This window comes from Prinia subflava, chromosome 2 (assembly GCF_021018805.1).
Source record: "Prinia subflava isolate CZ2003 ecotype Zambia chromosome 2, Cam_Psub_1.2, whole genome shotgun sequence".
Taxonomy (NCBI): domain Eukaryota; kingdom Metazoa; phylum Chordata; class Aves; order Passeriformes; family Cisticolidae; genus Prinia; species Prinia subflava.
The window spans coordinates 65907554-65924631 of NC_086248.1; the positions used below are offsets into that span (position 1 = coordinate 65907554).

The 17078-nt window shown below is 43.7% G+C and overlaps 1 protein-coding gene across 2 annotated transcripts in view; it reads right to left on the bottom strand.

Annotated features, from left to right (window-relative positions):
• SHPRH (SNF2 histone linker PHD RING helicase) overlaps positions 1–1508 on the bottom strand; it is a 50026-nt gene extending 48518 nt beyond the window's left edge. The window contains exon 1 of one of the 2 annotated variants that reach the window (XM_063390331.1): positions 1370–1508. The gene's annotated coding sequence lies outside the window, so the exon portion shown is untranslated. Of the gene's footprint in view, positions 1–592; positions 1331–1369 lie in introns of those variants that run through there. The other variant, XM_063390330.1, reaches the window with a different exon arrangement.
• Between the last annotated feature and the right edge of the window lie 15570 nt (positions 1509–17078).

Here is a 17078-nt window from a genome sequence, read left to right on the forward strand (position 1 = left end):
AGATCTGTGACCTCATATTACACTTTGTCAGTATAGATACTTGTGTCAACTCAGCTTCTGCAACTTTTAAAGGAGTGTAGGAAGACAAGATGCAAGTATTCCAAACTACTAAATCCAGTACACCATATCCTAATGGGGCTTATGCTGGAAAGCAACAGAATTCCTGTTACTGAATAATTTTAGAAGAATCTTGGAAAAACAACCAAACAAAAAAAACCATAAACACTAACTAATAATTCATGCAATCTTGAAGAATTATTGTGGAGTATACAAATCTTGCTGTGTTTGAAATTTAAACACAGAATCACATAATCAATTAGGTTGGAAAAGGCCTCTGAGATCATTGGGTCCAATCTGTGACGGAACACCGCGTTCTCAAATAGACCATGGCACTCAATGCCACGTTCAATCTTGCGTTAAACACCTTCAGGGATGGCGACGCTATCACCTCCCCGGGCAGCCCATTCCAATGTCTAATCACCCTTTCTGTGAAGAAATTCCTGCAAAGGTTCAATCTAAACATTCCCTGGCGCAGCTTAAGGCCATTTCTTCTCATCCTGTCAGCTGTTCGGGAGTAGAGGGCGAACCCCACCTGGCTACAGCCTCCTTTCAGGCAGTGTAGAGAAGGATGGTCTCACACTATTACACAACAGACTTAAGGAAGGGCGAGTTCTTCACAACAATGCTCATGCACACGGAGCGATGCTGACAGCACTCGGAGCAAACCCCGACGGCGAGCACACACTGCACGTAACCCCGAGGCAGAAGGGTCCCTGCGGCATCCCGGCCTGCCCGTGCACGCCGCCTTGGGCACCGCACTCTAAGGGACAGGAGGGAGAGAACCGCTCTGTGGGAGTGCGGTCTGCTCACACTCCAGCGGCCACAAGACCCCCGTGCCTATGAGGGGAAGCAGCAGCAGCACACGGGGCAGAGGAAGCGGCCGGCGTTGTCTGTAGAGGCAGTCCCGGGGCTCCAGCGCCGCACCGAGCGCCCAGGGCCAGGGCCGGGGCCTCCCGCGCCGCGCTCCGCCGCAGGGGCACGGACAGCTCTCGTTGTCTCGAACGAGCAAAGTGACTGGAAGCTCGGGAAGGCGAGCCCAGCAGCGGGATGCGATACCCTCGGCAGCCGACGCCTGCCACCGGCGGGCTCTGCGCGGCCTTGGTGACCCGCCGCCGCCCCCGGGCACCGCGCACCCGGCCCCCGGTATCCACCGCTACCCGCGGCCACTCGCACAGGCCTCGGGCTGCCCGGCCCCGCCGCTGCAGGACTAGCGAGGTGGCAGGAGCGGCCGCTCACGGCCGTAGCGGAGGGCGGGGGCGGCCCCGGGGGCGCAGGGTGAGGGGAGCGGGCCGTGGAACCGCGGACGTACCGGAGCGCTGGCGCTGCCGCCCCGGCGGCCGCGGCTCTTCCCGGCTCGGGCGGGGCCCCCGCGCGCCCGCGGCGGGGGGGGGCGGGTCCGGGGGCGCGAGACCGCACCGCCCCTGGCAGTGCCGGACGGAGCCCCCGGGCAGGGGGTGGAAGGGGAGGCGGGGACGGGGGCGCGCGCGCACACGCGCTGGTCCGACGGCAGCCAATGGGCTCCGGGAATGGTGGCATTGGCCCCGCCTCCTCGTGACGTAAGCGGAAAAAAGAAACGGGAAGGCCTGGAAGCAGCGCAGACGCAGTTGTGTGCACCCTGGGTGAGGGGGCGGGGCTAAAGCGGAGGTGCCCTGAGTGGGGCGTGGCCGAGGGCGGGGCGATAGTTGCGCTGTGACGTCACGCTGGAGGGCGTGGCCACGCGGCGCGCGGGCAGGGCGGCCCTGAGGGGCGGGCCCTGGGGTGGGGGCGTGGGAAGCTGGTGCGATCCAGGGAACGCGCGGGGAGTTCCACCCGAACCCGGGAAGACGTTCATTATGCAGGTGGCCGAGCGAGGCTGAGGAGTCTCCCTCGCTGGAGATACTCAAGAACCGTCTGCCCATAATCCCGTGCAGTGTGCTCTGGGATGATCCCGTCTGAGCAGGGAGGTGGGATCAGATGATCCACTGTGGTCCCTTCCATTGTGACCCACTCTGATTTTATGCGTGGAACACTTGGCAGAAGAAAGAAGACTGTTCAGGCGTCTGACAAGAGCGATTGAAAGAGTGCATTTCTGGGCTGTTAGGACTGCGAAAAGGCAAAATCAGGCCAATTAATTTTTAACAAATCACTTCCATAAAAACTATGGAAGGAAGCTGGTGAAGTTGCTGAAGTGTCTGAAGCGCAAGCCCTACGAGGAGTGGCTGGGGGAGCTGGGGGTGTGAGCCCTGAAGGAAAGGAGGGACCTTACCTGAGAGGAGACTGTAGCCAGGTAGGGTTTGGCCTCTTCTATCGGGCAACCAGCGACAGGATGAGAGAACATGGCATCGAGCTGTGCCAAGGGGCGTTTGTTTGAACATTAGCAGGAATTTCATTGTAGAAAGAGCAGTTCAACACTGGAATGGGCTGCCCAGAGGGGTGGTGGAGTCACCGTCCCTGGAGATGTTCAAGAAAAGACGGGATGTGGCACTTAGTGCTGTGGTATAGCTGACAAGGTATTCAGTCCAGGGTAGGACTCAATGATCTCAGAGGTGTTTTCCAACCTAAGTGATCCCGTGATTCTGTGAAAGGCACAGGTTGACAACTGGAGGCAGCTGTAAATACACAAATAGAAAGCCCTTTACAGCAAGGTGGTGGGGTTCTCTTATATAACAGTACCTTCGACCATTTTTTAGGATTAGTTTTTACAGATTAATTCCTTGCTTGCCTGTGTTGGTTTTCTGCCATTTTCAGCCTTTCTGAAAGGGTGGGTTCAGAAGAGCTGCTCAAAAACATGGTGTGCAGTAGGTCTGGAGTGTTGCCTCTTATGCCATGGTAGTTTGGCTGTTTTAATTCACAGTGTTTAATTTCATATTCCTAGATTAAAATTAGCATCACTTGGTCCTATGTTACAACAGGAAATTGCTGCAGAACAGAGATGAAAGGGAAGACAAAATCACATAGAACCATTTAGGTTGAAAAAGACCTCTGGGATCAAGTCCAGCCTCTGACTGATCACCTTGTCAACTAGATCATGGCACCAAGTGCCACATCCAGTCTTTCCTTTAAACACCTCCAGGGACAGTGATTCCACCACCTGCTTGTAAGCAGTCCATTTCAATGTTTAATCACCCTTTCTGTGAAGAAATTGCTCCTAATGTCCAACCTGAACCTCCCCTGGCACAGCTTGAGGCCCTTTCCTCTCATTCTGTTCCTGGTTGCCAGGAGAAGAGGCTGACTTCCACCTGGCTACAATCTTCTTCCAGGGAGATGTAGAGAGCAGTAAGATCCTCCCTAAGCTTCATTTTCTCCAGGCTAAGGACCCCCACCCATAAGATTTGTGCTCCAGACCCTTCCCCAGCTCCATTGCCCTTCTCTGGACATCCCCTAACACCTCAGTGTCCTTTATTTCATGTGAGGGGCCCAAAACTGAACACAGAACTCGAGGTGTGGCCTCGCAAGTACAGGGAGAGAATCACTTCCCTGCTCCTGCTGGTCACACTATTGCTGATACAGGCCAGGATTCCTGTTGATTAAATCTGTGAGACAGTGAGCAGCTGAAGTGGTGTGCTTTGCTAGGAATTTGTGAAGCTACCTTGTTTCACTCCTGTGACTGGTATGCATCCATATACACATGGATAGGTAGGGTAGGCAGCTACCTTTAAAGGAGTGATAGCCAGGTTTGTGTTGCAAGATGTGACTATCAAATTTTCTCATTCTAAAGTGGCTCTCTCGATAGCAGGAGTGAGGGCAGCCAGAGGACAATTTCCATCACATTTACTGAGTTGAGGGGCCATGCTGTCAGTCTGTGACAACGTAGAGTCCCCTCACATTGGACCTCAGAGGTGTGACTCCTCATGTGAGTGTCCTGCACCTGCTGCTGATGACTTGATGCTGTGAGAATGTCCCACATGTGACTGCTGCTCACTCTCCTCCACTTGGTGGACTCCACCAGAAATGGGAAACAGGAAAGAAAATCATACACTTCCAGAACTCTTATAGAAATAGCGGACAACAATTCATGCCTCAGTGAGATCTGTTCACAGTCTCATTTACAGGGCTGTTTGCAGGGCCATGAATCTCTTAATGAGTCTTGCCCTTTAGTTAGCTCTTCTATTTCTGTATTGTCCATGTCTTCTATTAATGACTTCCTCTCCTGGGTTGGGATTTTTGCTTTCTTTGTAGTGATGATGGTCTTTAAAGACTTATAAAGCATTTGTGAAACTGAACTTTATTTTCTCATCTGAATATCATGAAAATTCATAAGCAAGAGAGGAACATTTCTGCTTTCAGAAGAGGGGGAAAACACAATGGCCCCAAGAGAATGCCTGCTCTACATCTCCTTTTCTCTCACCCTCATTGGTTCTCAGGATAAACAACCTTGTCATGATCCTTCTGCCAAGGGAAGGAGGAGATAACTGCAAACAGGGTAACAGTCACGCTCTAGCCTTTCCCAGGTAGCCGTTGTCTTGGCTCTGCTCAAACCTCTCCTGGCTTAAAGCTGAGAAGTCACTACCCAGCTCTCCCTGCCCACTTGGTTCAAGACTCAGTACCCCTTAGGACTTTTCAACACAAGGAGGGGAAATGACTCAGATTTGAAAATACCCTTGGGTAGAGGTGCAGTGAAACAACACTAGAGGTCTTTTAACAAGTAACAATTTTGTTTGAAGAAAAATTCACATTTGTTAAAGCAAAGATGATGGCATACAGTTAGTGGAAGATTATATTGATAAATCTTGCAGTATCATGTGAGAAAGAGGAGAGTGGGAAAGAAGTAGAGAGACAAAAGCAAGAAGAGGGGGAAGAAAGAGAGATCATCTGTCTTAGAGCATAGAGAAAGCAAGTGGAGATCTTTGGAGTGTCAGGAGCACTAGTATTGAAGTAGTTTTTGAGTATACTCTGACACAGTCAGAGGCACAAATCTTACCAAAGAGCTGTCCCTGCTTTGGGGAAGGAAGAAGAGCAGGCCTGTTGATTTGTCTGTAAGGTAGTTGTATTCTAAGCCTCTGTGATGAAGGATTTCAAATGCCAGTTTTTACTTTTGAAAGACATGGAGGTGAGACCGTGCTGCCATCCTAAATGGGGGCAGGGCAGCCAATTTATATGTAGAGGGACAAAGAGAGGGATTACAAAAACTGTGGGTCTAGTGAAAGGGCAGAGCCGAGCCATGACACCTTAGCATCACTCCCTCTTCCAGCTGACTGCAGGGAAAAGGGTCATCTTCCCCTCAGCACAGCATTCACACATCTCATGGAAATCTCTTAGCTGCATATCTCATGGCATATCTCACAGAATCACTAGGCTGGAAGAGACCTCCAAGACCATAGAGTCCAACCCAGCCCTAACACCTCAACTAAACCATGGCACCGAGGGCCTCATCCAGGGGTTTTTTTTAACACATTCAGGGATGGTGACTCCACCACCTCCCTGGGTGGATCATTCCAATCTCATGGAACACTTGACTGTTATCTTGCCTGTTGTGGCTCCACAGGAGTGTTTGAGGCATTTCTTGGAAGGATACAAAGGGGTCTCCACCTACAGTGTCTGTCCTTTGTCTGAAGGAGTTTTGTTTTTCTGTCTAGCCACTTACAAACCTTACTTTTGAAATAAGGATTGAGAACAGGTGGAAAAATCCCCATTTCTATTCAGCAGCTAATGACTAAGGATCCTAGTGATTTGCACCCAGTAGTTTTTCTCCTATTCTAAAGAACTTCAATGCATGAGTGAAGATAATTGCCATTTAATCTAACAAAATAAAAAGAAACAATATAAAGATAAGAGAATATGACATAAAATAAGACCGTGTGATTTTTTTGACCACACTTGAGAACATAGCCTCCCTTGCCCATGAATAAAAATTCCCATATGCTTTCAGTAGCAGCTCTTAAAGCCCAGAAAGAGTAAGCAAATAAAATCACGAGACCTGCTACTTTGCAAAGGGTTTCTCTTTTGAGGGAAGATGGAGAAAACAGCATGCTAGTTGTGGTATTTTAAAGTTCTTTTTTAGTTGCAAAGGCAAGCAGAAATCTTCTAAAGAAAATCAGAATTGTATTTGTCTCCAAATTGGTTCTGGCAGGAAATGTGAATGTTTGCAGCAAATGAATAAAACTGAGGGCAGATAGACTCTGTTCCCTGCCCTACAATGACTGCATGTTATGCTGTGCCTTAGCAAGCTCACGTGTTACCCGGGTAGTTAACTAGCAGGAAAAATCTATTCAGCTCCTTTGATAAAAATCACCATGTGACAGAAATGGAAAGACAGACCCCAGTGGAGGCATAATATCGTTCCAGTCTATTCCAGATTAATAAAATCATGAGCAGTTTTCTGTGCCTTAGTAGGAAATTATTTTCGTAGGTTGAGCTCTACCCAACTTCCATAGTGTTTGGTATATGTAATAGAAAATAATATAACTATCATAATGGGACTTTGAAAGTGTTATCATATAATTGCTACCATCCACGGTGCACAATGCTGCTTTGGGCAAAAGAGTGGAGGATTTAGATATTTTTTGGAGAGCTACAAAGAGCAGAGTGATATTGTGTGCCAGAAGCAATCCTGTAAGCCAGTGAGCTAAGAACCCAGCATGTGAAGAACACCATGGAGCTATGATGGCAGCCTCCCCGTTCAGCTTCTTCAGGGCTTCCACTCTTTCCTGTTTCCTCAAAACAGAGAAGTTCAACATATCATTCATGCCCTTCTGCATCTCCTGGGGAAATCTACCTGCACCCCACAGAATAACACACTGCAGGCCATCTGTCTCAGCTCACGTGTGTGCTCAGTTCTTGTACACCCTTGTCCATCTGCCACTCAGCTCAGCTACGTGCTGGTTTTGTGAAAACCAGGTGATACACCTGACCTCAGGACTGACAGCACCAGCTGATCTGTCACTGGTGGGAGTTAAGCCCATCTCTCTTTTTCCGAGAGAAAAGGACAGTTAAAAAGACTATCTAAATATAGAGCAGGAAAAAAAATAACCATGTCATTGCATCTAGGACATCATCTAGAGTTACTATGTAGGATTTGGAATCCAGTTCTTGGAGTTATTTAAATATATACCTAAATAAGGTGTTTTCATTGCTTCAATATTCCTTTTATAAGCCTTTTTTTAAATGTAACAAAAATGCATAAAGGAAAAGTTTTCAGTTCCTGAAAAAGAACAAACCTTCTAATAAAACCGGAATTAAATAAATAAAATGTTTATAATAAAATCAGTAAAAGCATTTGGAAATTTAGGCTCAAAATATAGATGTTTGTAACACAATACAGGGCACAGTGGTTTGAAAGAGATCTGAAGGGTGCTCACAACAAAGAGATATTTCAGACATTATCTATTAGAGATATATTTCTTGGCAGTGAAAAATGCTGATTTTCACACTCTGGCAAGCGAAGATTTGAATTCATAACTTGCTCTGTAATATAAAAAACAAGCAAACCAAAACTGCTTGCAAAATTCTTACCTATATTTTATACTATGGAAAAAAGGCAAATCAAATCAAATTTGAAACAAAAATGTGCAGTATTCTGGAACTATTTTATTTTGGACCCTTTCCTCATAAAGAAGTGATAAGCAGTCTTGGTAGTTTCCGTCAAAGAAAATATGAACTTTATCAGGATTGTTATTTCTTTGATTTATCCACTTAGGAGTATAGAAAGATCTGCAGTTCTCGAGCCAGAAATCAATGTATTTATTTAACACCAATGAAAATCTGCCTCCACAGATGTTTTCTTTGAGTTTAACCAGGTTTGATATTAAGTATATAAAGATTGATATAGCCTCATTGCAGAGGGTTAATAATCAGTCTCTTCAGAGTAGTATTATATTAAATTACCTATCCAAAATTCACCTTTGAGCCTGCTTGGGTGACTACCTGAGTCAGAAAAAGCAGCGGATTTCAGAGGGGGCAGGCTGTGCACCGCCCAGCATTTGCTCTGGCTCTGGGCTGCAGGAGCAGACCGCACGGGGCATGGGAGAGCCGAGGAGATGCCAAAGCTGTCAGCAAACCGCCGGTGCTTCGGGGGACATACACCTTACCTGGGTGTTGTTAGTGCCAGGCAGCATCTCTGGTGGGAGACAGGGATATTTCTCTCTGCAGTATCTGAGGGAGGTGGACACGATGCGACACTGAGCCCCAGGGGAGTTACAGTGAGGCAGATCTCAGCTGGGCAGCAGAACTGGCTGCTTTCTGCTGCTCCTGGCACCTGGTCCCTTATATACCCTGAAAGGTGCAGTAAATCTGGAACAGGAGAGGCCCGAGTGTGGTGGCACTCACTTGATGCTGCTGTTCAGGGAGAAGTGTTAAGAAAACAGAAGCCTTTAGACCCCCTGTCATGTGGGGCACTGTGGGTCCTGGAGCAAGTCTGTAGTTGAAAGGCGACTGAATCACCCCTGAGCTGAGATTTTACTTTGGCCTGAGACATTAACTCACTAAGGCAACAGCCTTGACTAATGAGAAAGGATGTTTTCTCTGGATATAAATGTCACTGTATTTCTAAATAGGCATACACTAAAGCTTATTAATCAAACTGTATTTTTGCCGGTCTTTGGCCTAAAATTTAGAAATGCAATGAGAAGTGAGCAATGTGAAGTTAGTCTGGGGCTCCAAATGTGTGGTTTGTTTTCCTATACAAGGAGCCCAGCCTAATGGGGACTGATGGAATGGCCCACATAAATGAGCAGCTCTGGTTTGTGGTTTATCACCAGTACAAATGGTGCAAGCAATTTAATGTGTTTTGGTACTTCTATACATATTTGCCCCTTCAAATCGCAGAAACTTTAATCAAATTTTAATATTTTTCTTCAATCTCCAGAAACTGTAGATATTTTCTCGATATTACTCTCTATTTTGCCTTTTCCCATCTAGCCAAACCCAGATATATGGATTTTGTTCTAGCTGTAAAATAAAAAATAATTCTGTGTCTACTGTGGTCTCACTAGGGTAGCTACATAACCTGTTATGCAGCTCTACGGATCCAGAGTTTGTACACAAATGTCAATGACAAACCATGCTTCAGTCCAATCTCCTTCTTGCTTTCAGAGCTCTGAGGGATTTTCTTTGTGACTGGTTTTGTTCCAAGGCATTGTCCTACATGGTGCCCCATCTGTGTATCATGGAACTGTTCATGCCTCCTAGCTGGGCTGGGCAGGATCCACATCCTCTGACTGGGGAAATGAGTCAGCAGAAATAACTGTACATCACTGAGCACAGTCTCAGGGGAAAAAAACCCCACCTTGTCACACCATGAAACAATGAAATATTACATCTCATGACCCTGCTTGAGTAAAAATAAACCTTTTTAATTGAGGAGGTAATTGGAAGCTATTGAGAGATGAGAGAACAGGCTTTTATTTGAAAAATGATTGTCAGAGAAAGTAATGAGGTCAGAACAAAATAAATATTTTTCCTTTTTTTCCAACAAAGTATTAGTTTTCATTAGCTATGGTTTGTTTCTCTAGGCAATAGGAACATAATATAAAAATTTTGCAAAAATATTCTCCTGGGATGCTTATGAACATGCAGATGTTCCTAGCTGATGAAATCCTGGGTCTGCAGCACAGATGGAAAGTGATAAATGATTAAGATGTTATAGGATATAAATAACAATACTACAATGTTGTGTGTAGAGATATCAGCAAAACAAGGAATGCTTATCTGCTGGCTTGGTAAGCATCTTGTTTACAGCTGATCAATTTTGCAACAGTTCTGGCTCCTGCCCAAAGCATAAGTTGGAATGCTGCTGCCAGGGCCCCGGGGCCACCACCAGCCCAGACTGACCCTTCCTGGTCATCCCTGCTGGGCTGGGGAGGTGGGAGGGGCCCTGGCTGCCAGGCTCTGCCCTGAGACAGAAACCTGCTGGGGTCTCCCACCACCACCAGCCCCCCGGGAGCCCTGTAATATCTGATCCACACGGAAACCAATGAGCGTGCCAGGGCCAAGGGTGGTTTTTCCTTTCACCCCTACTTGGAAATCACATTTGTCAGGAAGCCTTCCAGAAAAGATTAACCTGTTGGGAAATATCTGCATTATCCAGTTTTAACCCAAGTGATTAGAAGTATGGCAGTGCCACATGCTGCTGCTGATGGGATCCTAGAAAGGAGAAGAGCCAGGTGAGCTCCCTGCACCTGCTGCTGCCCTGGAGTTGGTCCTGCTCTGGGCACAGAGCAGGGCATTTTTGAGGAGTATGATGTCAGAAAAGCTGAAGAGACATGTCTGGTAGTGCAGAAATGTTAGATTCTTTGCAGAGAACCAGCCACTCACCATTATTTATGTGTTATCCACCAAAAGTAACCCTGGATGCCAAGTTTTGTTTTGCTACCCTGGTAACTCCAGAAGAATTATTGCAGCTGCTGGTCTTTTTTCAAAATTTTTGCTCCTTGCTCTCAAGCCAAAACCCCAGCATCATTTGAGAAGGGAAATAGAGGTAGCATCTACACCAAGTAAACCCTTACAGATTTTTTGTTTCAGCTTCTTGTGACTTGAGAGCTTGTGGAGTTTGGTCTGATTGGACTCAGCCAAAATTTTTCTTTGGGCTGGGTTTGCCTGATGAGAGTTTGGTGTGGTTCAATGTTTTGGTGCCACCTTTCCCAGGGAATATGATTTTTGTACATCTGCTTCTGCACGGGCAAGGTGGTTTCTGGAGGAGCCAAGCTGGTTGTTCCCCATACGTGCCTTGTATTTCTGAGGGGTTCTGGGTGAAGTTAGTTTTGTTTGGAGCAAGAAAACTTCAGTTTGAGTGATCATTAAGATACATATAAAGTGTAGTAACATAACAACAACCCTCCCAAGTAGTTTTATTGTTTGTCCTTCAACTGCATATACCTCCCTATCTATGCCAAACAAATAGCTTTCTCCTGAATAGCTGACTTCCAATGCACAATTACCATGGTTATTGAAGGTATTGTACACTTCTGTCCACAGAGTAAGAACTGCATCTAATCAAAATTATCACATAAACTGTGTAAAGATTTGATACTCTATACCAGAATTGAATGCAGATTGCCTTCAAAGCAAAGGTTTCTGAATACATTATCTACACTATGAAATTAAAAATGTCACCCAACCGAATAACATCTTCCTCTCACCTACATTTCATATCTTCAACCAAGATAGTTAAATCGGAAAAAGAGATCAAGCAGCTTTATCTCAGCATTCTAAAAAGCACAATTTACAACTGTAAAATGTTAAGAGACTTTTTCTAACCCTCTTTAGATATCTTCCACACTCTCACACGTACCCTGCGGCCTCAAGGAGCCACTGTGAGCTCTGGTCTTGCAGCATCAGATCTTCTTTTGACACCTAATGGGCCAAGATTTCTGTCTCTTCAGCTGTGAGGGTTTTGAACTAGAAAGCATATGCAGAGGTGGAAAGCATAGCTGAGATGGAGGGAAAACAGGTGTGGTCCTCACTTCATAGACTAGTACTTCCTCTGAATTTTTACTGGGTAGACTTTTTTTTTTTTTTTTTTTTTTTTTTTTTTTTTTTTTTTTTTTTTTAGTTTCACTATAATTTTCAATTTTACTGTATTAGAAATGAATGAACAAAATTAAAATGGACTACATGATCAAAACTGAAGGCAATTTTCTCACCACATATCCCTGGATTCCTCTCCTTACCCTCCTCCTCAATTTCTAAAAAGAAAAATGAGAGCGTAAGCTCAAAAGCTGTGTTAAATGAGAGTGGAGTTAAGGATATGTTCAATTATTCTTTGGGATTAAGTCCTATACGTGTGTCATCAGTCTGTTTATGTGTAGTCACAAAATGAAAGCACACAAAGGCTTTTCATGTGGGTTTGGGCTGAAGAATCAAATTTTAGGATGATTTAGAAAATGAATTGAAAATGTTGAATAAATTGAGTGGTGCATGTTACATTGGTAAAGGAGAGCAAGAAGAAACAATGATGTACAGATTTGCATCCCCTGTTGACAGTGGTTGAAATTTAGAGAAAAATAAAAGCCAGCTAAAGAAAACACAAACTAAGTGCCAGTAGAATTTAGAAATCAGAAACACAATAGGAATTGAGATGCTTATATGCAGCACAAGCAAGTATTAGCTGAATTTAAATAAAGGCATGGAAATCAATAGCTGTCTTACTGTAGTGACAGCAGCTGCCAAATTGGTTGAGCTGGTTTGGGTTAAATTATTGGGGGCTTATGGTTTGCAGCTAAATAAAAAGTGCAGTGGTGATGAAAAGAGTCTTTTTAGAAGCTGTTGCTAAGAAAAGAGGAAACAAAAACAAGCATATGCTATGAAAACAAACACATACTATATTTATTGAGAAAACATCCTCTAGAATTAAGACTATGCCACGAAATTAATATGTGCTTTCACAACATATTTGTACAGAAATTTGAAAACCACAAGGTTCACATAGAATCATCATGTATATGTGAACATTCTCTAAACAATGCAATTAACTGCTATTTAGACATTTTCTCTTTAGTGAGTTCTCTTAATTTATTGAAGCAAATGTCGATTACATATGACCATTATTTACAGTATGAGAATGCAGATACTCAGGTATGTATTCTTTCTGTCCTTTCATCTGCTCATTGCTAAACAAGCTTCAGGAATGGCCTTGTAAGTTACAATTAATAATCTACACATGATTTACACACATGAGGGGAATGGGGGTTTTGTGAGGATCCCACTTTCCTGCACAAACCTAGTAATCAGGCACGTATCATCAGCCTGCCTAATGATTGCTCCATCCTCCACCCCTGAAAGTCATCTCTCATGAGGACTCAGTTGTACCTCCCCAAGACAGAGACAGCCCATTCTGCAGAATCATAGTATGATTTGGGTTGGAAGAAACCCTAAAGACCATCTAGTTCCAAGACCCCTTGCCCTAGCCCGGGACATCTTCCATTGGACCAGGTTGCTGACCCCATTCAACTTAGTCTTAAACAATTCCTGGGGTGGAGCATCCACGGCTTTTCTGGACAATCTATATCTGTGCCTCACTTCCCTCAGAGTGAAGAATTTTACCTGTCTTTCTCAGTGTGAGTACTTTTGTTGGTCTACTTTTTCTAGTTGAACTACTGACACTCAAAAATTCACACAAATGTATTTACCTTTGAGACCTTTCCAAATTTCAGTGAATTTTTTTCCACAATTACATACTGAATATTTTTGGTGTTTTGTCAGGAAGGGCTGTGGAGGCAATAGTCCAGTAAACACGCTGGTTTTATTTCCTTAGACAAAGGTGATAAAAGTATTCTTTAACTGGGTGAAGCTCTTCTCTTTGACTTTTCTTCACTGCTCCTGGCCTTCCTTTTTGATCATTTTCAATTCAGCCCCATGGCTACAAATAGTAAGTAAGATTTTTTAAAGAAACTAATGGTTTTAGGCACATTCCTAATGTCAAAGTGTATGAGAGGCTCTGGTATTTCAGAACACTGTTACTTCAATATTTATAGAAAATCAGATCCTGCTAATGCCTTGTAAGCATGTTTTGCTCAGGTAGAGACAAAAAATATATAATAGTGGTTAAGGAAGATAATCAGGAAAGCAAACATCCAAATATGATGTTTGGAGCTCTGTGATCTAATCCATGAACCAAACGTGAGCCGTTAATCATAAGTGGACTAGAGATATAAATGAAATATTGCCTGCTTTGAGAAAGGATGACAAAAGGCAACTGGCAGATGGAAATTTACGATAAAAAGCATTTGAATGTAGTTACTGAGGATAGGCATTCACAGTCAATGAACTCAAGATGCTGGACCAGCTGGACTTCAGCCATTTTATCACACATGGTCGTGTTACACTTGATGTTTGTTTTCCTGCCTTAATAAAGGCAATTTTTGTGATAAATCCAATGTTAGGTCAAGTAGAGTTGCATTGGTGGACAAGACTGAGAATGTCTGATATTGGAGGAACAGGGACGCTGGGATTTGAAGCACCCCAAGGACCAACCAATTATAGCAACTAGCTGAAGATCCAGGCAACCCAGTGAGGATCAAGGTCTTGACATCCCTGCAGTGGCAGGTGGCCAGTGAGACAGTGCAGCCACTTCACCAGAAGGAAGTCACAGAGAAAAAGCAATTAATGTGTCATCAAAGCCACAGCAACATACTGTCAGGGAAATGAGGGGAAAGAGAGCTATAACAATGATTCTAATAGATTCTGAAATAATAAAATGCTTCCAGAAATGCATTGCTTGGACAGAAAGTCAAAATGATAAAGTCTGTGCAATTTCTGTTTTCAAGGCAACTCCTTATGATGACTATAAGTAAGTATTTAAAGAAACATATGTCATCTGATACTCTTCTTTTTTTTATTATACCACAGAAGATGTCAGAAAATTTGTAAGCACTTAGAGAGAGCTATTTTTTATAATGCTGTGAACTATCCTCTCATTTTGTAGGAACAGTGCTTTTCTGCATCAACTTTGTGAACAAAATTATCAAGCAATTTGCAAATAGTTGGAAAAGCGTAGTTTGTACACCATATCTTCATTCCATTTCTGGGTATCAGATTCTTGTTGTGTATGTCTTGCTTTACATAATAGCTATACATTACAAATAAATACAGTATTACTTGGTATTTTATGAGCAAACCTGTGGGTTAAGATGAAGACAATTTAACAGGGAGAGCAAAAGTCATTCACAGAAGCCAAGCAAAACAAGGAATTCATTCCCTCCTTCCCATGGGCAGAGAGGTGTTCAGCCATCCTTGGGAAAGCTGGGCTCTATCACAGCTAGTGGTCACTTGTGAAGAAAAACACCATTGCTCCAAATGTCCCCTCCTTCCTCCTTCTTCCTCCTGCTCTATATGCTGAGCATGATGTTGTATGGTTTGAATTATCCCTTTGGTCACTTGGGGCTGGCTGTCCCAGCTGTGTCCCCTACAAAATCCTTGTGCACTCCCAGTGTCCTCGCTGGTGGAATCCAACTCCTCGCTGGAGTGAGTGACAGAAAAGGCCTTGGCTCTGTGTAAGCCCTGCCCAGCAGTAGCAAAGACATCTCTGTGTTGTCTCTGTTATCTCTGTGTTATCTCTGCGTTATCTCTGCTTTACCTCTGCATTGTTTCCAGCACAAATCCAAACCACAGCTCTGCACCAGCTACTGTGAAGAAAATTAACTCTATCCCAGCCAAAAAACCCACATATTTACATTATTTTATTGAATTACTACACACTGATGTGCTATTCTGTCACATTACCTACATTTAAAAAATAATGCAAATAATGATTGTGAAAATAGAACAATAAGCTGGAAGTTCCCCTGGCTGAAATCTCTGAGTTCATTTAAAACCAGGTATAGCAACAAAAAAGTGAATAAACCTGACCAGCCTTCTGACAGTGATTTTAAGGCACCCTTTCCACCCATTCTGAACAATTGCAAATGCATAAAGGACATGCAGTGTAGAAAATGAGATAATTTCAGTTAAAAGTCACCACAAAATCCTACTAATCTTTAAGGCATTCCATTTCTCCTTATTTTATTTGCTATTTCAGACTTCAAGAATAGGTATTTGGGGAAGCTGACAAAGTATCTTGCATACGGTGTTACATAAACAGCGACAGACTGCAAATGGAAAAATTAACAGTCAGAGGTATTCAGCATGTTAATTTGGGCTTTTTTTCCTTTTCTTTTTTCTTTTTTTTTAAGCACTGGAAAAGTTCCTTATGTATGTCAGGTATTTGTCACACATTGTTTAATCACTAAACTGATATTTGTAAAGCTTCCTCTGATTCTTTAGTCATGTGTAAAGGATTCTCATTTTGAAAAGACTGGTAGCTTTTTCCATCTCTGATATTTGTGATCTTTAATTTTATTTTTCTTCTTTTTGTTTTATAAGATGTCTTTAAGGGTTCTGTGCAGAGAAATGAAGGACACAAATAACAGCCAGTAAACACAGAGCTGTTTTCTTCACTGCTTACTGTAGTCATGGGGAAAATTTCAGAAATTACTAGCTGCGTGCAGTTTCTCTCCGAGCAGTGCAGAGATGTGTCGTTACATTGTACAGTTTGAGTAAACTTTCTATCTTCACAAGTTACTGGTTCCTTTTGTAACTGCAATCTGCAGCATAAGGTCTTTCTCACCCTCGGCTGCAGCCTGAAAGCCGAGGTGGCAGGACAGAGCAGGAACACCTTTCCACCTTTCCCTCATCTCCACAGCAAGGACTTCCTTTCCATATGTAGGTGTTTCCAGTTTTCACTGGTACCAGACTGAATTCCTGCAGATGGCTTTACATGGAGCTGTCCTTGAAAATCACTGGAAAATTTGGCTAGCTGATGCTTCAGCTGCCACATTTCCCACAGAGTACCAAATCTGTCTCCATAAGGGATGGTGACTTCTTGTTGAATTCCTTGTCCTGTTAGTTACAATCTAATTAAGTAGACCTGTCTCGTTAATCTGTATTAAATCCCATATATCCAAGGTACTGTCTCTCCTTTCACACTTATATAAGTCCCTGTCTGGTGAGTTCAGCCAGAATGATTCAGACTGACATTTCCAAATTAAATTAGAAGTCTGTGGATTTTAAATTGAGAGTCTGAAGCTCAGGAACTGTGGACCTTTGACTTTGAAATACACTTTTCTTTTTGGCCTGGTGTAGCGTAAGCTTGTTGGTATGCAAGTCCCAGCAGAGATTTTTCTATTTACTCATGTTGTTTCTTAGGGGAAAATTTCAGGGAAATCAGAGGATTTCAGGGCAAGGGAGTTTTATCAAAATTAATGAAACTGGATAGAATTGATGTAAGGGGATGTTGTAAACATTGTGTAGTATTTTGGCCTAGGGGGCACCCTAAGTACATTTTTGCAGTTAGAAATAAATACAGGAATGATTTAAAACATTATCCAGGACTGAACTTGTTGTTTAGCAGAGAAGACATTCAGCTGACTTCTCATTCACTATTTGGGAGCATCCCCATTGCCATGAGGCCAATATTTGTCACTGGGTTTCACAAGAGCAGATGCCCAGAAAACCTTCAAGGTTTGAGACATGTGCCCTCTCTGTAAGGAATGGAAACCAGCTGCCTTTGACTGCTGAATGCCATTGCTTGGAGGGCACAGGCTTGTGGCAAGGGAACCATTGTGAGA